The 23,936-nt window shown below is 41.5% G+C and overlaps 1 pseudogene; it reads right to left on the bottom strand.

Moving 5' to 3' along the window:
* Positions 1-21,412: 21,412 nt before the first annotated feature.
* Positions 21,413-23,067, bottom strand: LOC121150844 (annotated as a pseudogene).
* Positions 23,068-23,936: the final 869 nt, after the last annotated feature.

The following is a 23,936-nucleotide window of genomic DNA, read 5'->3' as shown; positions in this document are numbered from 1 at the left end:
TTTGTTTCATCTACAGTTTTTTTCTAACCTTGTCTCAAATATAACACACAACCAAAATGGAGCTACCCACTATAACACAAGCCGTCTCATGAGGGGACCTTGTGTACCTGAATACATTGTAATGATACTACCGTCAGTATATTCCCAATTTGTTGTGGTTAAATCCATATACGCCAGGATAGCCTCTTAATTACCAATTAGTAGCCCCAGGGGGACCTGTCACTGTACTATAACACCAAATTAATCCCTCCAGTAGTTGGAAAATATTTTATAAACAACAAGGCTTTGAGGAAGTTTCAGTAGCAGAAGGGGGGGGGGGGGGGGGGGGTATACAGGGATTCTACACACGCCCTTGTCAGGTTCTCCGACGCAAAGGTGACTGGGGAAGTGCCTTATTCTAAAGATTATAACGATCAACAACTCACATGGACAGGATCGTTGAAAAGTGTCCTCCCTCCGACACGGCAGCGTCCCTGCACGAATTTGACCATATCTAGCCCATCTAACACATCCTGTGGGGCAATCGAACCGCCAGGGCGGATTATCATCTCCGGCGCGTTGATAAAATACCGCAGCTCCACATTGAAATCCAAGGCCCACCCAGGCAAGGGCAGCAACTCTAAATCTGAAAAAAGGGCAAGGTGAATTACACATCTCCCCGAAGCAAAACACGCACAATCCTATCCTCGAGACAACTTGGTAGCTCACCCTGATGAAAAGCTCTCAATGCGGGGCAAGTGCCCCACAGAAATCAGTGCGTTTTTTGCAAGCAGGTGCTCATTTGAAGAAGTGGTGAAATGATTTTAGAGCTGAAACCCATAATGGCAAACCATGCACATCAATTTGAGACGGGGGGAGGAACACTACAGCCAACGCCGTAGACTTCAGTGGGGTAAGTCTACACAGCTCTGACTAAAACATCAAAGTGGAGAAAATGTTCTGCTTGATAGGAACCAAAGCTGTTGTGTTCAGATTGTTGTGCCGGGTTTTGAAATCCCCAGATGATCATCAAGTCTGAAGTCAGTGCTAAGGCATAAAGGTGGTTTATTCAGGTTAGCCTAGGTCTCCCAGCCACCTTTCCCCGCCCAGCAGGGCTGGGCAGGGGAGGGGCAGCCGCATCGGAAGACTGCTGCAGGATCAGCAGGGGGGTGGGAGGGAGAAGCGAGCCAGCCGAGAGAGCCCAAGCCCCCCAGTTCTTAGACATTTCAGGCTATTAATTATACAGTCATGATTTAGCAGGCTTCTATTGGTGGGTTTGAAACAAGCAACTTTCAAAAAGTACAAATTGATGAGCTATTGGGCTGTGAATCTTATCAAACACCAGGTACCTCCTTCCTGAGAAATGGTCTGCCTACGTGACCTGCCAGGTGTCCTGCCGGGTGTCACTATCAGGCCTAGAGTTCACACAGCCCCCAGCCAAGCCATTAAGGCAGAATCACAAAAGGCAGGAAACACCTAGGCTCTTCAAGATCAGCTCCAGACAGATCAGGTTTGTCAGTGGTAACTTTAAGCCTGTGGGGTCAAGATCCTGAGACATTTAAGATGGAACAGTTTCTCCAGTGTGCTCCTGCAGATAAAACACAATCAAAGCAATGGCTACCAAGAGGTGGAAGTGGTCCTGTCAAAACAAAAACAAGGGTCACGGAAACAGTTTTTATTTGGGGGGCGGGGAGTGGGAGTGGGGGATGATTTAACATGTAGGCTTTTTAGGCGCCCAAGTATCCAGCATCTGCATGTTGGGAGAGAGTTCTGAGATGTTGGCCAAAGATGTAGAAGGGCAAGATCTGGGAAAGCTTTGCCAGGGAAAGCACCCTCGCTAGGACAATAGTTCTCATTAAGAAATCTGTTAGTTTTTTGATGGGAAGTCATGAAAGTCTTTTGTAATGTTAAATTGGCTATGTCTGAGATACATTCGTTTCCTATTGTTATAAAAACTTGGAAGCTTTGACACCCATTTTTTTTAAGTTAGCTTTGTTTTTTTTTTTTTTTCTATAGATGATCCACGTGGTTACTTTGTTGGAACCCTCAGTTCCTCAGTAGTGGAGGGATGGTGTCGTTACCTACTAAAGTGTCTTGAAATTAATGGAGTGTGTGTTGAAAGATATTTTTAAAGTTTTTACCTTCTAATTCCATTTTCCTCAAAAGCCAGTTTCCTCATATTCCTTGGTATTGTGTATAGTGCAATATGTATACTATTCAAAAATAATTTACTTTTAATAAGCGTCCTGTGAGTTAGTGCTTACTCATTGAGATTATAGATGTTTTTCTCGTTACATTTGTCTTTTCAATATTCTCTTTACAGCCAGACAAGGAGTACATGCTAACATAATCTTAGCTCTAAAATGCCAACATTTGGAGGGTATATGTCGTAGCAGGTCCAGGAATAATTAACTCTGTCCAAAACACTTGAGTTCACTTGTGTTTTTAAGCAGCTCATATTTTTTTCTGCTCTACTTCCTCATTTTCTCTGAAGTATTGATCTTCCTTTGAATGCCTGCTACTTCTTTGTCTCAGGAAAGTGCAAGTTTATTCCAGCAATTCATATGAAAAATACACATCTGTTAGTGCTGCGTGTGTGTGTGTGTGTGTGTTCTGCTTCCCTGTGAGCATGTGAATATTTTTCTGATGATTTATGGTAATGTAAATATAGTTTCCCAGGGCTATTCACCCCATGTGAATTTCTAATGATCCCAAATGTGAGGGTCTAGGTGACAAGGCCCTGGGAGAAAACCAGCTGCTCTTTTCCTTGAGCAATACCTTGATAGTATTCAACTCACTAAGTGAGCCTGTTTGTTTCAACATCTGTTGACTTCATCTCCCCCCCTCCAAGGGTGACAAAGAAAATGATGACATTAAAGGCTCCCCTTCATTTTCTGTGCTTGAGTATCATTCTGTGGAGCTCTTTGCAAGGTGACAGACACCTTTCCTATTATTAGCATCGGGGCATTTGAAATGAGAAAGACACTAAAAGATTATGATTACCACACACCTGCTATGTGGAGATGTTTTACATTGCACACATGAGAGTGAGTGTCAGTAACTTCTTTGTGTCAAAGAAACTGAGATGCAAATGTACCAAGTAGTTTGTCACGAATGTTGTGAGGGCATGGGAGAATTTCTCCTTTGTTTCTGTCTCGTCTTACACAGATAGAGCTGGGAGAACTTAAAGACTTATGGGCTTTGTGGTCAGAAAAATGATGTAAGCCATAAAATGCATCTATTGTTGGGCTCCTATGCTTCCATATTTGCCCTTACTTATGGCAATTAAGGAAGTTAGTGCTACCTCCAGCCAGAGTGTGAGGTCCCTTTGCAAGATAAGTGGACACTAAAGAACGTGCAAGTTCAAGTTCCTCAAGGACATTGGCCCTAATTCCAAGTCTCTGAGCTTCATTCTCTCCAGTGTCCTCAGTTAGTGCTAGGTCTGGGCTTCTACTTGGTGTCCTCTGACTGTGGAAGAGACTGACCAAAGCCGCCAGGGGGATTTCTGACCTCCTCACTATGTGGGAAGCAAAGCACTAAATCCTGTGCTTTGCTTTTTTCTGTATTTAGAGAAACCTACAGAAAATGGTACAACCTGGCATGCCTCCTATTTTAGTACCGAAGGCCTCACATACAACCAACTGGGCAAGTTAAAACATTAGAAATACATTGACTCATTGGCTTGGAGTCTGGAAAAGTGTAGGCTGTGCTGATTCAGAGGCCATTGTACAAGAATGTGCCTCATGCCTTTCTCTAGCTTCTGCCAGTGCCAGGTATTGCTTGGCATGGAGGTGTCAATCACTGTTTTCAAACCACATTTCTCTCTGTATGTATATCTTTGTATCCAAATTTCCCCTTTTCATAAAAGTTCTGTGACTTCAGGGCCACCTGAGGGTGATCATGTCTGTATTTGATCATTTTGCAAAGACCAAAATAAGTATTGTCTTTGTAGGTTGTGGTGGTTAGATCGTTGGCATCTTTTAGAAGTTGGTTCAGTGGGATAACTTCATCTTAATTACACAGTTGAAAAGCTTAGTGCTTGTAATGCTTTCCTTCTCTAAGACCCAGGTCTGCTCAGACCCCCCCCCCCAACCCTCCCCACTTAGGGCTCCACCCACATTTGTAAGACTTGTGTTGCTATTTGGCTGCACCCCCAATTCTAGCATCTTTGGCTGTGTTTCCAGAATCCACCCCTTCATTCTGGTACTAAGTGAGCACAAATTCTGGCAAGTCCCCAGCCTCGGCCTCATCCTTCTGGCAACTCAAGATCATATACTATTTTGTCCCACTTGCAGACAATGAAAGGTGGGCTTGCAGATTATTCCAACAGTATCGGCCGGTCTTGTGCTTCCACACAGGGAAATCTAAGCCACCTGCTGTTCCAGGCTCATTCTGTATGGGAGGACAGGCTGAGGCCAGCCCTCTGCTGAAGGTGACAGAGCAAGTCATTTGGAACAAGATGCAGAGAAACTACTAGATGCATACACGCAGCTGCTAAAGTGAATTAGAGAACACAGTACTAGGCTTCTCCCGAGTGAGTGGAAGACTTCCTGGACTTCTGTATATGAATATTTCAAATAAAACTGGGCTAGGTTGCGGACAGGATTTCAGTACAGCACCTTTGGTACCACTTGGGATGCCTCCTCAAGCTTCCAGCTTCTTGACAGTGTGCAGCCTGCAGGGCAGCAGCACTTGCTCAAGTAATTCGGTTCTTGCCACCCACGGGGAAGAACCCGACTGCACTCCTCTCCCCCTTGGTCTGGCTGAGCATAAATTGTTGTGAGCATTTGGTGAGTGTACATACAGGCAGGAGATCTTTGTTCATCTCTGTGTCTCCCTGCCTTTCCAATAAAATGAAGAAATAACTTTTTTTAAGACATAAGGTTAGTTTGAAACATTGAATGACCCAAGACAACCATAGATGCTGAGATTGGACATGCCATGTTCTGTAGATATAACAAAAGCCACTGGATAGGAGAAAGGCGGTAGAATCATTCTCATGTCAGTAGCAGCTGTGGGCGGTAGACTAGGCATGGGAGCTTCTAGACCAATCTTGCATGGCCACTGCAGTACAGCGGCAGCACTGGGTCCTGACAGACTCTGTGATGTCTTAGAAAACTTCACACAAGTGCAAGAAAAATGGCTCTGCGATGACTACCACTTGCAGGAGCAGGTCTGAGGGTACATAGAAGGACATGTATTTTTAATGTGTGACACTTTCTCATTAGTTTCCATGGGTTTGGCAATGATGATTTATTAGCAAATGATTTTTTTCCTCACTTGTCTCTTTCAGAAAGATTCACCAAATGGAAGGTGATTTCAAGAGAAAAAAAATAGGATGAAGAGTAATAAAAGAAATCTGAAAAGTGCAGAAATGAGTAGAAAGGTACTTGGTTTAGAAGCCAAAATGCGAGGCACGATATGGGGCTGATTCAGAAAGTTCACATAAAAAGATTGAAAATCATTCGCTTTTTCTGTGCACATTTTTATGCCTGCACACTTTTTCATAATATACATTTTTTCATGTACTTTTTTCGAAGTACTCTTATATAGAAGGAAAACACTATCTCAGTTTGCTCTTTGAAGTACAGCAGGTTGCAGGAAGGCCTCATACATGAGCTGCCTTAGTTTAGAATCCTTTTTTAAAAAGAAAGATGCATTAACTTGAAAGTCAGTGGTACACAGGGGAGGGAGTGACACATCCCATCCTCTGGTTCAGTGTCCCAATGCCTGGTGGCCTGGGGGTGGCCAGAAGCTGCATTCTGGTTTCCCATGGGGGAGGCAGAGGCCCTGGCATTTGGGTTATCTTCTGCTTCTCAGACCACTAGCAAGGAGCTGGATAGAATCCATGTTTAATGAACAGCAGCACACAATCATTTCATGAAGTTGCTTGACCATGTTACCATCAGCATGGCTGCCAGTGGGAAATGTCTCCCCTATTTCTTACCATGTAGCCACCGTGAGTCAGATTAAAGCAGGTTTACAAGCCCTGGAGGTGAACGTTCTTTGGAGAGCTACACAGGCAGGGCAGCAAGTCTGACAGTTTTCCAGTTCCCAGTAGGAGTGAAGGAGTCCTTCAAGCTGCACACATTTTCTGAACACGTGGAAATATAACCTCCCCTCCCCGAATGGAAATACAGTGTGCTCCAAAATGGAATGCTGAAACTGCTTAGCAAATTTAGCCAATAACTAGCTGTACCTTCCCGATACTGAAACCGACTTGGTGAAGCTTTTGTCTGCTTGGGTGAGGGCGCTCTCTTGTGGCCAGAGAGACCTTCGCCTCAGCAACAACCTTGGGATAAAAGGTTGCAGGAAGAGAAGGCTAACTGCTTAGAGGAAACTGCAATTGACACCAACAATTGTGTTTTTGCATTCAGCCAGTGGTGTGTTCTTTCTACTCAGGGTACAGAGGTGTAATGTGTTGGTAGCCAGGTAGCTCAAGACCATCTGATGCCATTCTTCCTGGAGTGAGCTGGGTACATTTGGGAGCTTTATGGGACAGAGATAGGGCTGTACTGTATCATTCCTTAGACTAGAAAATATCCATTTGTTTCCACATTGTTCCTCAAGAGCACATATGTGCTGGGCCCGGCGCGGTGGCGCAAGTGGTTAAAGGTCCTCGCCTTGCACGCCCGGGATCCCATATGGGCGCCGGTTCTAATCCCGGCAGCCCCGCTTCCCTTCCAGCTCCCTGCCTGTGGCCTGGGAAAGCAGTCGAGGACAGCCCAAAGCTTTGGGAACCTGCACCCGTGTGGGAGACCCGGAAGAAGCTCCTGGCTTCGGATCGGCATAGTATCGGCCCGTTGCGCTCACTTGGGGAGTGAATCATTGGACGGAAGATCTTCCTCTCTGTCTCTCCTCTCTGTATATCTGCCTTTCCAATGAAAAAATAATAAAAATAAATCTTTAAAAAAAAAAAAAAAAGAGCACATATGTGTTAAGCATTTCTGTCAGATCCACAAATAAAAACAGAAGGTACATGGGCTTGGATCAGTGGCAGGAATTCTAGGAACACCCTAATTACCTGGCCCTACCCTGTACTGTTAGGTGCATATTAAGTGCTTGGACTTGAGAACTCTGGAACAAGGGGTGTGCAGCGGTATATCTAATTTTTGCTGCCTGGACATCTGTTTTGAATATTGGTTGGATTTCCTCATACTGAGGCAGAGCTCTGTCACTCCAGACATGGTCTGCTGGCCTCTGCCTTTGCCTGCTTCTTCCTTGCAGTCTGTGAACATCTGAGCTTTATCCATCTGTTTTCTAGAGACTGCCTCACCTGTAGATAAGACACATCCTGCAGGATTAGCCCTGCTTGGCTGCACAGCTCATGTGCATGGCAGAGATGGGGCACTTCCACTGTGTCCACTTCTCAGACACAGACCCAGGACACTGCCCCAGCCTGCTCTGTCCCCACCTACGTAAGACCTGTGTTCCATGAAGGTTTCATCTTACAGCTGTGTCGTGCCGTCCCTTGAACCTGCTCCTGTCCTTGATGGCTTTCTCTTTTCCATCAGGTCTGGAGAGGTGTGCCGCCCTCTTCTCTCTGGGAACTCTCGGTGGTATCTGTAGGTAGGAGCAGGAAGGGATTGCAGAGAGTTCTTGGGCAATGGAAATCCAGAATCAATTTACTTCGTGAACACATTTTAAGTCTGTGCATAATGTTTTGTTTTTCACTTTTATTGAAAATTTTTAATAGGAGTTGGTACATATTTATGGGATTCCCTGTGATGGTTCAGTAAATGGTAGCATTGTATAATGACAAATCAGGGTAAACATGTCTACCTCTTCAAACATTTAGCATTCCTTCAAGATGAAAACATTCCAGATCTGATCTTCAAGTTTCTTTGAAAGCATATAGCTCATGAACACTGTCCTGTACGATCACTGTACTGACCACTGGAAACCCAGGACATCTTATTGTTCTCAGCTAATCCATGTTTCCACTTCTCTTCATCTTCCTTTGCTCCCAGCATTTGGTGGCTGCCAATGTACTTCTATGTAATCATCTTTTCTTGGTTTTTAGACGGCACATATGAATGAGAGGATCTGATACTCGTTTTTCTGTGCTTGACTTATTTCACATAGCACAGTGAGTTCTGGTTCCAGCCATTTCCATGTAAATGACAAGATCCCATCATCACACCTTTTTTCCCCATGAGCTTTCTGAAATCCCTTGTGCATCGCACCTCGGATTCAGCACTTTGTACAAGTTGCCACCTCTGTGTCTCTTCTGACACACCTGGATTTACTTCCTTTCAAATATGAGGGCTCCTAGAGGGTGGCTGTGTGCGTGGGAACAGATTGAATTTGAATCAGATAAGAGGCACAGGGGCATCCACCAATGTAAACAAGTTCCTAGTGAGAGAGGCACCTGGCTACAGGTGGGACAGACACATCAGTACAAGGCCCTCCAAGAGGATCCACAAGTGACCCATGAAAGGCCTGGGGAAAATAGCTGAGATCAAATCCTCAGAGGCCATGAGGGCAAGGCCAGAGCTGGTGGCCACTCTCATTACAGAGACTTCAGGACCAAATTAGAAAGAAAATAAAAACTTCAGAGGTTGCCTGCTATTTTTCCTGTGGCCTCGCCCTCCCCTCAGTGCTGCTTCTCCAAGCATGACTTAAAAAATGGGTCATCTCTGCAAGGGAAAGGATGCTGGGTAGGTCAGGGTCCATTACTTCTCATTGTCGTCATCATTTGCATTGCTGCCTGTACAGAAATTAACTCTTACGGGAAGACTCTTTTAAACTTTGCACTTAAAATGATTGAACAATTTGATTGCCACTTGGCAATCGGAAGTGGCTCTTGCCACTTTAAAGAATTAACTAAAAACTTGCTATTTGAATATGAAATTGTGCTATTCCTAAAGCTATTTCTATGATTAGTTTTCTAATCTTTATATCCTAATTTTATTACCTGCTATATAAAAATACATGATATATTTAAACTAATATGATTTTTTTTTCTACTCCAGTTTTAACATCTTGAATTGATCTCACAAAAGAAAACAAAAGTTTAGGGACTTGGTGCAGTAGCCTAGTGGCTATATCCTTACCTTGCATGCACCAGCATGCCCTATGTGGGTGCCAGCTCATGTCCTGGCTGCTCCATTTCCCAGACAGCTCCCTTTTTGTGGTCTAGGAAAGCAGTTAAGAATGGCCTAAATCCTTGGGACCTTGCGTCCACGTAAGAGACCCAGAAGAAGCTCCTGGCTTTGATTGGCATAACTCTGGCTGCTGTAGCCACTTGGGAAGTGAACTAATGGGTGGAGGATCTTCCTGTCTCTCCTTTACTCTGCAAATCTAACTTTCCAATAAAAATAAACAAATTGTAAAAAAAAAAAAGAGACAAATTTAACATTCTGGTGTGTGGTGGAGGAAACACATAAAGAATTATCATGGTCAACGTTGCAGAAGCGCTTCTATGGAGTCCTTAATGTCAAGCCAGGTGCAGAGTGCTTCACTATCCTCCTGTCATTTGTTTGTCACAACACTGCTTGAGCAAAAGTGATGCCAAACTCAGGGAGAAAGAGTTTGACTCTGATTCCTCATCTTCACAGTTTACTGCCCACCCTTGAACACCTTGGCAATTCTGGGCAAATAGTGTGTTGACTGCTAGACTTAGATTCATTCATGCCTTTCCTTTGTTCCTAAATGCTTATAAGAATTTTTGTTTGTCTCACACATAAAACTTGGTTTATCCATTCTGTGTAACCTTGTTTTCCAGAATATTGAGAAATTTTAAAATACGCATCCTAGATAATCTCTTCCAATATCATAACTTTAAATATTACCCATATACTGCTTATTCTCAAATTAATAGTCCTATCTTGGTCTCCATCTTCAGATGTGGAAATGTAACTGCAGATGTGTCACTTCTTAAATTATACTTAATGGCCATTCTGAATGCAAAAGCTTCCCAACAAAAACCCCAATTCCTTTCAGCCCAAACTGGAAGCTTCTTACTTCCACTGTTAATATCGTCTTGAACCATCCAGTTGCTCAGGTCTCAAATTTTGGAACCAAACCACGACTCCCTATTTCTTGTACAGCCTGCACCCATTCATCTGCAGAGCCTTTCAGAAGCCCACATCGAGTTCTCCCCCGACATAGCTACGGCCCACAGAGCACACTCCAACTAGCCCTCCTCTTCATTATTGCAATAACTTCGGACTAGAATTTCTGCTTCCGTTGGTATTTTCTTCAGCACCCTGGTTCCAGGCTTATTTCCAAAGAGCAATTTCATAAACATGTATGAGAGCACATCATTTCTTGCTTCAGTTCTGCAGTGGAAATCCAAAGCCATCACCTGCCTCTGCCAGCCCCTAGTATCTGGGTCCTGCCTGTCTTCATGGTGTGTTACCCTGCTTACTCTTTCTTGTTGCTCAGTGAGGCCCCTGGCACTTGATGTCTTAGGGTGTCAAGACCAGTTATTCCTTCTTGCTTGATAGGATAAGATATCTTTCAACATTTCTTCTATGTCTACAACTTCTCTTGAATTACAATGCTCCCCTAGCCCTGTCCTTACACAATGGCATTCTGTATTGAATCATGACTTTTCCCAAAGCCCTTTACCATAACCTACCACTATGTTTTATCTGTTACTTATGTGATGCCTGTGTTCTTCATTAGTTTGAGAGTCCATCAGGATAGAAAGTTTTGTCCATTTTGCTCACCCTTGTACCTCATCTAAAGGAAATAAGCCATAAATTAGGTCGTAATCATGAATGTTGAATTAAAATTGTCTTTAATGCTTTTTTCTAGTAATATTTTATAGTCTGTATTATTGGATTATACTAAGCACAATTGTCATTTCTTTAAGCTTTTCAGTATTGATAGGAAATTGTGGTAATTTTGTTCTATTAAAAGTACAAATACAAATGGAGAAGGATGATAAAAACATTCGAGGATGAGTTGTATACTGTTCTGGCCTTCGATTTGAGCCCCAGTGTGACAGCCAAGTGACTGAAGCTTCTCCACCCTTTGTTGGGCTGTGATTACACTGTTTAGCTTTTTCTTCCTCAAAATCTTTGCATCCTATTTATGAAATAGGATTGTTTTAATCTCATCAGTGGTTCCTTCCCTTTATTATTATTATTTTTTATAATTCTACATAGTTGATTAGGGTACAAATGGTCAAGGGCTACTGGAAAGTGGGTAAGACCATTATTTTCACAATCATACCATCTTTTTTTTTTTCACTGTATCTAAGGTCGGAAGAGAAACAAAGGGAGAAGCCCCATGCAGCATGGTCCACATTGTAGACCTGGGATGGGTGGGAGGTTAGGTGGGGTCTTCTCTTTCAACATATACCTGATCATATGCAATTTGCTATGGAATTTGTTATATTAATGTAATAAAATTGTTGTCGTGGGCCCAGCATGGTAACCTAGTGGCTAAACTCTTCACCTTGTACACACCAGGGTCACATATGGCCATTGGTTCGTGTGTTGTCTGTTCTACTTCCCATCCAGCTCCCTCCTTGTGGCCAGGGAAAGCAGTAGAAGATTGCCTAAGACCTGGGACCATGAACTCATGTGGGAGACCCAAAAGAAGCTCCAGGTTCCTGACTTAGAATCAGCTTAGTTCCGGCCATTGTGAACCGGTGGATAGAAGAATTTTCTGTGCCTCCTCTCTGTAATTATGATTTTCCAGCAATGATAACAATAAATAAATAAATAAATAAATAAATAAAAACAAAATCCAAAAACAAAGAAAAAAACACAAAACTGTCCTAGTGCCATCTGGCTAATGGCTGGCATTGGAGGGATACCAGCACAAAGGTGGCTATTTGTTTTATCCACTAATTTTCAGATTCCATTTGTTGTAAATTTTCCACAGTTGGATGGATCATGTGCTGTATTTTCTGGTTAAAGAAAAAAGAGTTTTCCTGAAGCCATATTTATATTATATTTTAAAATACCTAGAACCTCATAGCTAAGATAATTTTGAAGTATGAAATCTAAAGATTGGCTTTACTCAATGTTGAAACTTCATACAAATCCAAAGTAAATCAAACAATGTAGTTAAAACAGCATTGGAAAATAGAGCCATAGAGCAGAATACAATGTAGAAACAGACCTTTCCATATACAAAGATACTTCAGAGCTCTTGGAAAATTGAATAAAAAGATGCTAACTTTGCTGCAGAAATAACCCTAAGAGTCATACAAAAGAAAGTGTCAGGGCCTGGGTGGCGCAAGTGGTTAAGGTCCTCGCCTTGCACGCCCGGGATCCCATATAGGCGCTGGTTCTATCCCGGCAGCCCCGCTTCCCTTCCAGCTCCCTGCCTGTGGCCCGGGAGAGCAGTCAAGGACAGCCCAAAGCTTTGGGACCCTGCACCCGCGTGGGAGACCCGGAAGAGGCTCCTGGCTTTGGATCGGCATAGTATCGGCCATTGCACTCACTTGGGGAGTAAGATCTCCCTCTCTGTCTCTTCTCTCTGTATATCCGCCTTTCCAATAAATCTTTAAAAAAAAAATAAATAAATCTTTAAAAAAAAAAGAATATCAAAATTTCAAGAGAATTCATAGAAAATGTTATGAAAACAGAATTTTGAAATTTTTGCATTAAAAGGCTGGGCATTTCATTTATTTTTAAAGATTTATTTGCTTTCATTGCAAAGTTAGATATGTACAGAGAGGAGGAGAGACAGAAATATCTTCTGTCTGATGATTCACTCCCCAAGTGACTGCAATGGCCGGTGCTGCATCAATCCGAAGCCAGGATCCAGGAACTTCCTCCACATCTCCCACATGGTGCAGGGTCCCAAGGCTTTGGGCTGTCCTCGACTGCTTTCCCAGGCCACAAGCAGGGAGTTGGATGGGAAGCAGGGCTACTGGGATTAGAACCAGAGCCCATATGGGATGCCAGCACATTCAAGGCGAGAACTTTAGCCATTAGGCCATCATGCCGGGCCCTTAATTTTATTTCTTACAAACTTTTAAAAAAAATTCCTCAATGTATCCTGAGTATTGAAGAAAGCACCACTGTATTTCTGTAGCACAGGGGGCCTTTCAATAACAGATCCTGAATCAATCAGAGCTCTAAAATAAAAGGTTTATTTCAGTCTACCCTACCAGCCACACCGAAACTGGCTTGTTATTTTGTAATTTGCAAATATTATGTTAATTGGATCTTAGGCTCCCATTGTCTCTGGAGATCAGACAAAATTACTTTTGTAAACTTGATATAGACAAAGATTTTTTCTACACAGTGGACAAATGCAACTAGCCAATATTGAAAAATTTGACTTGTAAAAATCAGTAATTTCGGTATATCAAAAGATGCAATTTAGAAAGTAAAAGCCTGACCATACAATGGGGAAAGTATGGCTATGTCCATTCAACTAAGCCCTTATTCTAAATAAATATGGGTGCTGCTGAAAGATTGTGAGAAAATGAAATTAAAAGACAAGTTTATTTTAATGTAAAAACGCTATGATTTTTTAATGGTATGAATTTTCATGGACTTTTATAAGACCTCTCTCAAAGAATGACTCGCTAGAATTGGTTAAAATGGTTCAGAAGACTAAAGCAGACACTTCGTGTAACCACAAACTCACATGAATACATGCTTACATACGTAGAGTCAATAAACCTAGGACAAACCTTGATCTTCACTTCATGAACAAACATGATGAGATATCCTTCCATCACAGCTCAAAGTTCCAAGACTGCTTACAGTAAAAGTGAGCTCAGGAGGTAAAGTAACTGCAACTTTGACTTACTGCCGTTGGCATTGTCCATCCTTATATCCACAAGAAAATTGTTGGCTAAATTGTGCAGAACTTCAGGACCGGCCTAGTGACAAAGCCTGGTGGTCCTGTCTGTCGCCTTCACTTTATCACCTGTCATTCTTAGTATTGGATGTAAAGAAAGTCATCAGACATCATTGAAGAAAATCATCTCAGTGTTCTTCTTCAATGTGTCACTCATTTCTTTTTCTTTTACTTCTTTGTCCAGCATCTACCTTGTCCACATGTTGAGAATGAAGATTGGGATATATTTCTTTGTATCCAGAGTGCCTAACTCAAACAAGAGCCTGTCTTTTTTTATTCACTGGGTTTGCTGGATAAGAGTTACGTTTGTTTCTGAACAGTATAGAAGCCTTATAAAGTTAATGTAACATCAAAGCTATACTACAAAAACATAAGTCTCAGTGATTTCAGATACAAAGTCCTCATTCCTCACTTGTGCTGCCTGTTCCTTGCAAAGGACTTTTACATATCATACAGGCATCTATGATAGCAGGCTGATGGACGCTGCATCTCCACATGTTTTGATTAACACAGAAGAAAACGAAAAGATGTGAAAAGCATGTTTGTTTCTCACAATTCTGCACAGGAGACGCTTGTCAATTTCCTGCACATTTCACAGCAAGCATTAAGTTTAAGACAAATGTTTGAGAGATAAAGAAGTCTAACCGTCTCCTAGAGAAACAATGACTATTTGTGAGCAACACTTCAAGTTTATTGCACAGACGTATTTTACAAATCAGAGCTAGCCAGCATTTATATTGATTATATTTGCTTACAGTGCTTTTCTTGATTTTTCGATTGATGGTCGTATTCAATATATATGGATTAGTATATTTCAGTCTGTGTAGTAAACATTTATTTAAATTAGCCTTAACAAAATTTATGAGGTTAATATTAATAAAATCAGAATTTTGGCTTAGGCATGATAGCTCAGTGGCTAAATCCTTGCCTTGTCCCAAGATCCCATGTGGGCTCTGTTGGAGTCCTGGCCACTCCACTTTTGATCCAGCTCCCTGCTTGTGGCCTAGAAAAGCAGTGGAGGACAGCCCAGAGCCTTGGGATCCTGCACCTGCGTGGGAGACCTGGGAAAAGCTCCTGGCCTTGGATCAGCTGAGCTCTGGTCATTGAGGTCACTGGGGAGTGACCTAGCAGGTAGATCTTTCTCTCTGTCTCTCCAAATCTGTCTTGAAAATTCACAATTTTTAAATGAGATAGAATCTCAGAACATTCAGATATATTGCTGAAAACCACACTGGGGAAGAAGGGCACAAAACCAATCTAGTTCTACCTGTATGTATAATCCTATCTGAAATATGCTGTATGTATAGTTGTGTGAAATCTCTTACCTGATTGCATGCATATGTATACAGAAATATGTATATGATGGATACACCTTTAAATAATGTTAACCTTTATAACAATATAGACAACCTGTATATATAAAACCTCTAAATATATAATATTTAATATATTATATAAATACATTTTAATTTTTATATTGATACATATTCATCCTGTTAATCTTATAATATTGATAATATATAGTCATATTATATGCTTGCTCCATGCTAGATTTTGGTTTTCATTTGGATTCTACCTTGCCCCAGTATTATGAACTTGGTTTATTCATTTTTTATTTTAGAAGGTTTTATTTAATTGTAATAGAGTGAATGTAGAATATAGATATAATTCTAAGAACAATGGAATTCTCTTTCTCCCACTCTCCCTTCATCCCTTGCTTTTCCCTACTTCTTTTATACTTTTTTTGTGCTTTTTTAGATAACATAATTTAAATTTACATTACAGTAAAAAGATTTAATACCTTACTTACTATTAAGCTTAACAAATAAAGAGCAAAAAGATCCTAGCTTACTGGGAATACAGACAATTATTATAAGCAATAATTTAATGACAAAACGATCTATATGCAGTGCCTTTTAAAACAATCACAGATCATTAGAGCTATAGTATAGCACTCTTAACCATTTGTTTTACAAAAGTTTAAAGTTTTTTTAATATTTATTTATTTTTATTGGAAAGTCAGATATACAGAGAGAAGGAGAGACAGAGAGGAAGACCCTCTATCTGATGATTCACTCCCCAAGTGATTGCAACGGCCAGTATTGCACTGATCTGAAGATGGGAGCCAGGAGCTCTTCTGGGTCTCCCACATGGGTGCAGGTCCCAAGGCTTTGGGCCGTCCTTGACTGCTTTCCCGGGCCACAGGCAGGGAGCTGGATGGGAAGCGGGCCACAGCAATTAGAATTGGCGACCATATGGGATCTCAGTGCATTCAAGGTGAGGACTTTAGCCACTAGGCCATGGCGCAGGGCCCCAAAGGTTTAAAGTTTACAAAATTATATTTGAAGCAATACTAGCAATACTGATTCAGATCTTTTTGAAGTAGTTAAATTTCAATTCCTACACAGAAGGGAAAACATGCAGAATTTGTCCTTTTAGGTCTAGCTTATTTCACTCAATCTAATGTTCTATAGTTGTGTCCATTTTGCTACATATGATGGAACTTAATTCTTTTATATAACTGAATAATATTCCATTGTATATATACACCACACTTTCATTATACAATTATGTGATGATGGACTGCTTCATTGATCCCAAATTTTGGGTATTGTGAACAGTGTTGCTATAAGCATAGTGGTTCAGGTGTCTCTTAAATATCTCTTATTTGAGTGTTTTGTGCATATACCCAGTAGTAGAATTGCTGAATCACATGACAAGCATATTTCTAGTGTTAAAGAACTCTCCACAGTGTTTTCCAGAGCGGCTGCACTAATTTGCATTCTCTCCAACTGCGTGTAAGTGTTTTCTTGGTCCACATCCTTGCCGGCATTTGTAACTATGTTTTGGAATTCAGCCATTCTGACGGGGTGAGGTGATATCTCATGGTTTTGATTTACATTTCCCCACTGGCTAGTGATGTTGAGCTGTTCTTTTTTTTTTTTTTCTTTTCTTATATTTATTGGCAATTTATATTTCTTCTTCTTTTTTTTAACAAGAAGCTCCTGGCTTCTTTTTTTTTTTTTTATTGGAAAGGCAGATATACAGAGAGGAGAGACAAAGAGGAAGATCCTCCGTCCGATTATTCACTTCCCAAGTGAGCGCAACGGCCGATGCTATGCCAATCCGAAGCCAGGAGCCTCTTCCGGGTCTCCCACACAGGTGCAGGGTCCCAAAGCTTTGGGCCGTCCTAGACTGCTTTCCCGGGCCACAGGCAGGGAGCTGGAAGGGAAGCAGGGCTGCCGGGATTAGAACCGGCGCCCATATGGGATCCCGGGTGTGCAAGGTGAGGACCTTAACCACTATGCTATCATGCCGGGCCCTCTTCTTCTTTTTTACAGATTTATTTTTTTATTGAAAAAATCAGATATGCAAAGAGGAGGAAAGACAGAGAAAGATCTTTATCCATTGATTCACTCCCCAAGTGGACACAATGGCTGGAGCTGAGCCAATCTGAGACCAGGAGCCTAGAGCTTCTTCCGGGTCTCCTACATGGATGTAGGGTCACAAGCCTTTGGGCCGTCCTTGACTGCTTTCCCAGGCCACAAGCAGGGAGCTGGATGGGAAGCAGGGACTATTGAGATTAGAACCTGTATCTGTACAGAATCCCAGCACATTCAATAAGAGGATTTTAGCTGCTCGTCCACAGCACCGGGTCCAATTTATATTTCTCTTTTTAAAAAACTATTAAGGTCCTTTGCCCATTTCTCAGCTGGATTGGTTGTGCTTCTGTTGAGTTTTTAAGTGGCTGATACATTCTGGACATTGGTCTTCTGTTGGAGAGTTTGTTTGCAGGTGTTTTTCTGCTTTTGTTGAATGTCTTTTCACTCCATCAATAATTGCCTTTGTTGTGCAGAAGCTTCTGAGACTGATGCGATCCCATGTGTTTACTTCTGATTTTGTTGCCTCTGCTTTGAGGGTCTTGGAATGTTTTCTCTGTGATTTCTTCCAGTAACTTCCTAGGCTAAGATAATTTTTGCTCTTTGATCAACATCTTTGATTTTGACATGATTTTTGTAAATAATTGGAGAGATGGATGTAATTTGCCAGCACAATTGGTTGAAGAGACTACACTTACACCATCATGAGATCTGAGCAGTTTTGTCAAAACATTGCTTGTCTGTTAATGTATGTGGTTTCACTTCCAGGCTCCATATTTTGTCCAATTGTTCTGTGTGTTTTATGACAATATACTGTTTAAATTCCTATAATTTTCACATGCAAGTTTATCATTAGCATGCAAACTACTGCTCTTTTTTTTTTAAAGATTTATTTTTATTCTTTTTTCATTGGAAAGGCGGATACAGAGAGGAGAGACAGAGAGAAAGATCCTCCGTCCGATTATTCACTCCCCAAGTGAGCGCAACGGGCCGATACTATGCCGATCCGAAGCCAGGAGCCTCTTCTGGGTCTCCCACACAGGTGCAGGTTCCCAAAGCTTTGGGCCGTCCTTGACTGCTTTCCCAGGCCACAGGCAGGGAGCTGGAAGGGAAGCGGGGCTGCCGGGATTAGAACCGGTGCCCATATGGGATCCCGGGTGTGCAAGGTGAGGACCTTTAACCACTTGCGCCACCGTGCCGGGCCCCAACTACTGCTCTTTATATGTGTATTGTGTAACCTGTAATGTTACATCATTGGTTTATCAGTTCTGAAATCTTTTTGATGGCATATTTAAGTTTTCCATGTACTACAACATGTCTTCTGCAAACATGGATAATGTAGACTTACTCTTTGCTAAATTTTATACTCTTTGTACTTCATAGTTGTTTGCTGAAAGTTCCAGTACTATATTGAAATAAGAGTGGTGCAAGTGGGCACCCTTGTCTTGTTTAAGATCTGAGGAGAAAGGCTTTCGGCTTTTCCCCATTCAGTATCCTTTTGGATGCTGGTTTGTGATGTACAGTCTTTGAATTTTGAGTATTGTTCCTTCTATATCTAATTTGTGGATTTGTTTTAATCTTGAAGGGTTATTTAATCTTATCTAATGCTTTCTCTGCGTCTTTTGAGAAGAAAATAGTTTCATTGATATACAACCTCCAATGACTTGATTGAAACACACTTGCATTTCTGGAATAAATCCCACATGATCATGATGTGTCTTCTTTCTGACATGGTTATTTATTTGATTGGCTAGTACTTTGTTGAGAAATTTTTGCATCTGTTTTCATTAGCAATCTAGTTCTATAGTTTTCTTTTTATGTACTGACTTTGGTCTTGGTGTGAGAGCAAGATGGGATCCTAGAACCAGGTCAGCAGGATTCCATCCGGTTCAGCATTCTGAAAATTTGAGATGTTATTGGTGTGATTTCCTGCTTGAGTGCTTTTCTTGTAGCTCAGTGGTAAAGCCATAGGCTAGCAGACTTCTCCTTGAGGGAAGACTTGATTACTGTTTCAATCCAATTGCTTGTTATATGTCTGTTTAGGCTGTCAGTATCTTCTTGGTTTAATTTTGGAAGGTTCTATGAATCCAGGAGTTTATTCAGTTCTTGGAAGTTTAACAGTTTATTAGCAAAGTTTTTGGTACATAAATATTTAAGGTCATTATGTCTTCCTGCTGAATTGAACTTTTGTGGAAATACAATATTCTTTATTCTGTGTTTTTTTGATATAAAGTTTAAAGTTTATCTGATACCAGGATATCCTTCCAGCTCATGTCTGATTTCCATTCTCTTGGTACATCTTTTTCTAACCCTTCACTTCAACCTGAATTTACCTTTGTGAAGTGAGTTTCTTTAGGTAGCATATAGTAGAATTCTGGGTTTTACTTTGGTGTTAATTTTTTTTTAATGTTTAGCCAACCCAAGTTGTTAGATTGGAAAATTTAATTTGCTTACATTCAAGTCAGTATTGATAGATTTAAACTAATAGCTGTAATTTTGTTAATTTGAAACTGATTCTGCCTGCATGGAGGTGAATTGGTTGGTATTAGGATTTCCATGTTTACTTCTTTTAAGATTTATTTATTCTGGGCCCGTGGCGCAGTGGTTAAGGTCCTCGCCTTGCACAACCAGGATCCCATATGGGCACCGGTTCTATCCCGGCAGCCCCGCTTCCCTTCCAGCTCCCTGCCTGTGGCCCGGGAAAGCAGTCGAGGACAGCCCAAAGCTTTGGGAACCTGCACCCGCGTGGGAGACCCAGAAGAGGCTCCTGGCTTGGGATCGGCATAGTATCGGCCCGTTGTGCTCACTTGGGGAGTGAATCATTGGAAGGAAGATCTTCCTCTCTGTCTCTCCTCTCTGTATATCCGCCTTTCCAATAAAAAATAATAATAATACAAATAAGTCTTAAAAAAAAAGATTTTAGGAATATATCCAAAACACCTGTTTTACGACAAACCAACATGCATCCCTATGTTCATTGCAGCACAATCAGTAATTGCAAAAACATGGAAGCAACCAAAATGCCCATCAGCAGAAGACTGGATAAGAAAGCTTTGGTTCATCTACTCCATGGAATACTACTCAGCTATTAAAAAAAACAAAATGCAGTTCTTTGTGGCTAAATGGGCACAACTGGAAACTATAATGCTAAGGGAAATGAACGAATCCCAAAAGATTCGATACCACATGTTTGCCTTGATTTAACCTGTAATTTTTTTTTGGTTGTTTGTTATTTTTTGAACCTGTCATTGATACTGTCTCAACCCAGATGTTCCGAAGAAGGGAACTTGCATTATTTTTAACATATTGTTTACCCAATACTATGTCAATTAATTCCATAATGTTGTATATTGATACTGAGGCCTTGTTGGGGCTTTTAACTGACCGGATCTTTACTCTGTTAGACCTATCTTCAGACCATAGAAGGTCTCCCCAAGAGGCCACTGAACTTATCTGGACAATAAGACGCTGGACTTTATGCTAGGCATGTGTTTGCAAGCAATGAATCTCAACTGAACTTGAACTGTGGTTATGCAACAAGGTGGAGGAATCCACCATGGGGGGAGGGGTATTGGAGGGGTGGGGGGAATCCCCAGCGCCTATAAAACTGTACTACATAATACAATGTAAGCAACAATAAATAAAAAAAAATTTATTTATTCTTATTGGAACGTCAGAATACAGAGAGGAGGAAAGACAGAACATCTTCTGTCTACTGATTCAATCCCCAAGCTACCACAATGCTCAGAGCTGAGCTGAACTGAAGCCAGGAGCCCAGAGCCTCTTCCGGGTCTCCTACACAGTGCAGGGTCTCAAGGATTTTGGGCCATCCTCGACTGCTTTTCCAGTCCATAAGCAGGGAGCTAGATGGGAAGCAAAGCTGCCAGGATTAGAACCGGTGCCCATATGAGATCCCAGCATGTTCAAAGCAAGGACTTTAGCTGCTAGGCTACTGTGCTGGGCCCTTTCATGTTTATTTCTAAAGCAGGACACCCTTCAGAATTTCTTTTTTTTAATTTTTAAAAAATTTTCATAGATCAATTTATTTAGAATTACAAATATTAAGAATAAAAGATTTATGCATCTCTTAGTTACCATAACAGTTTAACTCAGTATAAACTCTGCACTAAAGGTTTGCCGTGGCACAATACCAACAAAGAATACAGAAGCATTTTTAAACTATAGAAAAGTTTCAAATGGAAAATAATCTTGTTTTATTATACAGGATTTATCTGAACTAGCGCCCTCTGCAGTCGAACTCATGTACCTGCCGCTCAGTCTCGGTTAGTGTTATTTGCTTCAAAGGCATCTAAGTTTCCCATCTCGCTCAAGCCACTCTGAATATGTGCAACATGGATTTCTACATTACTCTGGAAGCAACTGATATTAGAAGCATCTATTGTATTCTTGATATCATTTAATGAATCTGTGATTTGAATTCAAAAGAATTCAGGTCTCCTCCTTCTGCTAGACACTTAATTTGTAATAAAATTGCAGTCAACCTGGAGATTAAGTCTGTTAGATTTTTGTTTTCAACACAGGGATGTCCCGTTGAAGAATTGGCATGCTGAACTATTTCCTGGGCCTCTTCCTCACACCTCCGTCTCAGGTCAGTGGGCTGGTCTGCTGGCCCTGGTCTGGAGCAAGCTCATAGTGGTACTGTTGAACTTTATGCAATACTTTAAGTCCTTATTCAGCTGTTCAAGTTCTAGAAAAATTGTTGCATATCTCCGCTGAAATTCAATGCCAATGGGCATGGAACGTGAGTTCAGCTTTTCTGCTTCTGTGCTCATTTCTCTTAATGTCTTGATATGCTCCTTTTTAATCATAAGGATTTTTGATAATTTAGTCAATTGGATAAGGAATTCTACTGGAAAACCATCTAATGTTTCAGTGTCAGAACTAGATATTTTACTTCTCCAAGGTGATTGGCCTAATAAAGAATCACTATGTGTAACTGGTGACTGGAGGGGTGGAGTATAATGCAGCCGTGGCGGAGTCATAAGGAACCGAGAAGGCCGCTGGTTTTGTCCAAAGCCAGCAATTGGCATTGTCTCATTGGTTCATTACTAAGAACCTCATAGTCGGGGATGGTGTGGGTTCCAAGGCCTGCCCTATCACAGGTTACTCTATACGTAGCATTACAAGAATGCACAACATCTATTTGTCCAGTGAACAAACCATCATGAACACCTTGTGATTGTGCTGTAACTTTGGTTCCAATAACCAGAGGCAAAGGAATTTCATCTGGGACATCTTTGAATTGTGAAACATCTGCAACATTCCTTTGTTATAATAGCCTTGTTTTCTCCCATTTTTGCTTTAAAGCTGATCTTTTTTCCTCGAAAAATGGAGAACACCTCCGTGGTTTTCCTGTAAGTCTTCTAATTTTTCCCCATTCTACTCTTGTTAATTTACTTGTTTTCAAATTAGGAAAAGATTCCTTTAGACACACACAGAAGTCATTATCACCTTCAAAAAGCGGTTTATCTATATTTGAATAGAACCATTCATATATGCACCATTTATGAGCTTTTGGAAGCTTGAGCAGGTTACATACACGAAAACCAATCTTCTGTGATGCTTTCTTATCTGGTGTTGACATTGTTGCTGTAAATTTCTGTGGAACCATTGCAACCCTCTGGTTTCTTTTAGGTGACCTTGTATTTATTTGTCATCTTCTCCAGAAAAGAGTCGATTTCATTTTGAATTTCTGAAAGGCATTTCTACAGCAGGGCCTGCATTCCTGCCTTTCCAAAGAGGTATTTTTCTGTAAAGAACTGTACTTTTCATTCCATGCGTTAGATAAACTTCCTTCTTTTAAACTGACAAGGGCTTTTGCTGACGAGCTCTCGTTAGGCAACTGGTAGAGCTCCGCCATCTTGAACGAGCCGAGCAGCCTTTTCACAGGCTGCCCGCCGCGGTGCATTGTGGGGCGGAGACAGTCTGCGAGGGAGGTTCCAATGCGGAGCTCACCACCCCATGCAGGGCTGTTCCCGTCGAGGCCTGCTGAGGCTCCGCTCGTCCGCCATGTCTGCCCGGGGACAGGGTGCTGCCCAGGGGCCCTCGTCCTGCGCTCCCGCCGCCCCCTTCCCGCGGAGGGAGCAGGAAGGCAGAGCCAGAGGCCGGTGCCCGAACACCCGGGGAGCCGCTCCGGAGTCCAGCCTGGGCCCCGCTCGCCCTGGCCGCCCGCCCTCCACCCCTCCTCCGGGCCCACTCCCACCTCCAAGAATTTCTTCAAAGGTTGGTCTGGTAGTGGCAAATTTTGTTTTTGCTTATACAAGAAATATCTTATTTTTTGCTTACTTTTAAAGGTTAAATTCACTGCATATAACACACTTGATTGGAAAATTTTTACTTACTTTAAATTTTTTCAAGGCCTTTAATATAGCCTTCCTCTCTCTTCTGGCCTCGAGGGCTTCCACTGAATGGTCTGATATGAATCTAGTTGGTTTTCCTTTATATGTAACTTAATGTTTCTCTTGATGTCGTTACAATTTCTTTCCGGGTCTTTAACTTTCGATGATTTGACTATAATACTTGGAAAAAACTTTTTCATTGAGTTGGCTTGGGGTTCTTGGAGCTCCTTGCATCTGCATGTCCATGTCTGTTTCAAGAGCCTTGAAATTTTAAACTTTATTTAAAAATTGTTATTTAGTACGTTGTCCATCCTTATGTTCTTTTCGTCTAATTCAGGAATACCTATAGTGCAAATATTTATTTGTTCACTGGTATCCTTTGTGTAGATGTTCATTCTTTTTTCTTCGTGTTTTGTCTGGTTGGGCTATTTGAAATTCA

This window comes from Ochotona curzoniae, unplaced genomic scaffold (genome assembly GCF_017591425.1).
Source record: "Ochotona curzoniae isolate NIBS_2020 unplaced genomic scaffold, NIBS_Ocur_1.0 contig_2210, whole genome shotgun sequence".
Taxonomy (NCBI): domain Eukaryota; kingdom Metazoa; phylum Chordata; class Mammalia; order Lagomorpha; family Ochotonidae; genus Ochotona; species Ochotona curzoniae.
The sequence above is the reverse complement of the archived record's forward strand: the minus strand, read 5'-3'. Positions and strand labels throughout refer to the sequence as shown.